The sequence below is a fragment of the Arachis hypogaea genome, chromosome 18 (genome assembly GCF_003086295.3).
Source record: "Arachis hypogaea cultivar Tifrunner chromosome 18, arahy.Tifrunner.gnm2.J5K5, whole genome shotgun sequence".
Taxonomy (NCBI): Eukaryota; Viridiplantae; Streptophyta; class Magnoliopsida; order Fabales; family Fabaceae; genus Arachis; species Arachis hypogaea.
The window spans coordinates 50,845,984-50,849,610 of record NC_092053.1 but is presented as its reverse complement, the minus strand read 5'-3'; the positions used below and the strand labels follow the sequence as shown (position 1 = coordinate 50,849,610).

The window sequence follows — 3,627 nt, the reverse complement described above, 5'->3', positions numbered from 1 at the left end:
TTTTCGAACAGGAAGAGGAGATGGCAGCCGAAAATAATAATAATGTAAGGAAGATGTTTGGTGACTTTACTGCACCTAATTCCAATTTACATGGAAGAAGCATCTCCATTCCTGCCATTGGAGCAAACAACTTTGAGCTGAAACCTCAATTAGTTTCTCTGATACAACAGAACTGCAAGTTTCATGGACTTTCATCTGAAGATCCTTTTCAGTTCTTAACTGAATTCTTGTAGATATGTGATACTGTTAAGACTAATGGAGTAGATCCTGAAGTCTACAGGCTCATGCTTTTCCCTTTTGCTGTAAGAGACAGAGCTAGATTATGGTTGGATTCTCAACCCAAAGACAGCCTGAACTCTTGGGATAAGCTGGTCACGGCTTTCTTAGCCAAGTACTTTCCTCCTCAAAAGCTGAGCAAGCTTAGAGCTGATGTTCAAACCTTCAGACAGAAAGAAGGTGAATCCCTCTATGAAGCTTGGGAAAGATACAAACAGTTGACCAAAAAGTGTCCTTCTGACATGCTTTCAGAATGGACCATCCTGGATATATTCTATGATGGTTTATCTGAGCTATCAAAGATGTCACTGGACACTTCTGCAGGTGGATCCATTCACCTAAAGAAAATGCCTGCAGAAACTCAAGAACTCATTAACATGGTTGCTAATAACCAGTTCATGTACACTTCTGAAAGGAATCCTGTGAGTAATGGGACGCCTATGAAGAAGGGAGTTCTTGAAGTTGATACTCTGAATTCCATATTGGCTCAGAATAAAATATTGACTCAGCAAGTCAATATGATCTCTCAGAGTCTGCATGGAATGCAAGCTGCATCCAACAATACTCAAGAGGCTTCTTATGAAGAAGAAGCTTATGATCCTGAGAACCCTGCAATAGCAGAGGTGAATTACTTAGGTGAACCTTATGGAAACACCTATAACTCATCATGGAGAAATCATCCAAATTTCTCATGGAAGGATCAAAAGCCTCCACAAGGCATTAATAATGGTGGAAGAAACAGGTTTAGCAATAGCAAGCCTTTTCCATCATCAACTCAGCAACAGACAGAGAACTCTGAACAAAATACTTCTAATTTAGCAAACTTAGTCTCTGATCTGTCTAAGGCCACTGTAAGTTTCATGAATGAAACAAGATCTTCCATTAGAAATCTGGAAGCACAAGTGGGCCACCTGAGTAAAAGGATCACTGAAATCCCTCCTAGTACTCTCCCAAGCAATACAGAAGAGAATCCAAAAAGAGAGTGCAAGGCCATTGACATAAGCACCATGGCCGAACCTACAAGGGGAGTGGAGGACGTGAATCCCAAAGAGGAAGACCTCCTGGGACGTCCAATGATCAATAAGGAGCTTCCCTCTGAGGAACCAAAGGACTCTGAGGCTCATCTAGAGACCATAGAGATTCCATTGAACCTCCTTATGCCCTTCATGAGCTCTGATGAGTATTCCTCTTCTGAAGAGAATGAGGATGTTACTGAAGAGCAAACTGCCACGTTTCTTGGTGCAATCATGAAGCTAAATGCCAAATTATTTGGCATTGATACTTGGGAAGTTGAACCTCCTTTGTTCATCAATGAACTAAGTGATCTGGATCAACTGACATTGCCTCAGAAGAGACAGGATCCTGGAAAGTTCATAATACCCTGCACCATAGGCACCATGATCTTTAAGGCTCTGTGTGACCTTGGTTCAGGAATAAACCTCATGCCCCTCTCTGTAATAGAGAAACTGGGAATCTATGGGGTGCAAGCTGCTAAAATCTCATTAGAGATGGCAGACAATTCAAGAAAACAGGCATATGGACAAGTAGAGGACGTATTAGTAAAGGTTGAAGGCCTTTACATCCCTGCTGATTTCATAGTCCTGGATACTGAAAAGGAAGAGGATGAATCCATCATCCTAGGAAGACCTTTCCTGGTCACAGCAAGAGCTGTGATTGATGTTGACAGAGGTGAAATAGTCCTTCAATGGAATGAGGACTCCCTTGTGTTTAAAACTCAAGGATCTCCCTCTGCAACCATGGAGAGGAAGCAGAAAAAGCTTCTCTCAAAGCAGAGTCAACCAGAGCCCCCACAGTCAAACTCTAAGTTTGGTGTTGGGAGGCCACAACCAAACTCTAAGTTTGGTGTTGAACTCCCATATCCAAACTCTAAGTTTGGTGTTGGAGAGTCTCAACAAAGCTCTACACATCTGTGAGGCTCCATGAGAGCCCACTGTCAAGCTATTGACATTAAAGAAGCGCTTGTTGGGAGGCAACCCAATTTTTATTTATCTAACTATATTTTTTTCTTAGTTATATGTCTTTGTAGGTTCATGATCATGTGGAGTCACAAAATAAATATAAAAATTGAAAACGGAATCAAAAACAGCAGAAGAAAAATCACACCCTGGAGGAGCATCTGTCTGGCGTTCAGCGCCAGAACAGAGCATGGTGCTGGCGCTGAACGCCCAAAATGGGCAGCTTCTGGGCGCTGAACGCCAGAACAGGCATGGTTCTGGCGTTCAACGCCAGAAATGGCACACAAATGGGCGTTGAACGCCCAAAATGGCCACCAACCTGGCGCTGAACGCCCAGAGTTGTGTGTAAAGGCATTTTTACATGCCTAATGGGTGCAGGGACGTAAATCCTTGAACACCTCAGGATCTGTGGACCTCACAGGATTCACTCAGGATCTGTGGACCCCACAGGATCCCCACCTACCTCCACTCACTTCTTCTCACCACTCTCTTTCACACAACCCCATAAACACTCTTCCCCATAAACCTACCTCATAAACTCCACCTACCTTCAAAATTCAAAACCAATTTCCCACCCAAACCCACCCATATGGCCGAACCTTAACCCCCCCTCCCTTCCCTATATAAAGCCCTCTATTCTTCATCAAATTCACACAACACACCCCTCTACACCCTTCATTGGCCGAAACCACATCTCCCTCTCCCTCTCCATATTTCTTCTTCTTCTTCTTCTTCTTCTTCTATTCTTTTGTTTATTGCTCGAGGGCGAGCAATATTCTAAGTTTGGTGTGGTAAAAGCATTAGCTTTTTTCCATTACCATTGATGGCATCTAAGACCAGAGAATCCACTAGAAGAGGGAAAGGGAAGACAAAAGCTTCCACATCCGAGTCACGGGAGATGGAAAGGTTCATCTCCAAAGCCCATCAAGACCACTTCTATGATGTTGTGGCCAAGAAGAAGGTGATCCCTGAGGTCCCTTTCAAACTCAAAAGAAATGAGTATCTGGAGATCCGACATGAAATTCAAAGAAGAGGTTGGGAAGTTCTAACAAATCCCATCCAACAAGTCGGCATCCTAATGGTTCAAGAGTTCTATGCTAATGCATGGATCACCAAGAACCATGATCAAAGTAAGAACCCGGATCCAAAGAACTATGTTACAATGGTTCGGGGGAAATACTTAGATTTTAGTCCGGAGAATGTGAGGTTGGCGTTTAACTTGCCCATGATGCAAGGAGATGAACGCCCCTACACTAGAAGGGTCAACTTTAATCAAAGGTTGGACCAAGTCCTTATGGACATATGCGTAGAAGGAGCTCAATGGAAGATTGACTCCAAAGGCAAGCCGGTTCAACTAAGAAGATTGGACCTCAAG

The 3,627-nt window shown here is 43.3% G+C and overlaps 1 non-coding gene across 1 annotated transcript; it reads right to left on the bottom strand.

The window, feature by feature from the left end:
* Positions 1-416: 416 nt before the first annotated feature.
* LOC112773637 (small nucleolar RNA R71) lies at positions 417-524 on the bottom strand. The gene has a single exon (XR_003188177.1). It is a non-coding gene; the product is annotated as a small nucleolar RNA R71 (small nucleolar RNA).
* Between the last annotated feature and the right edge of the window lie 3,103 nt (positions 525-3,627).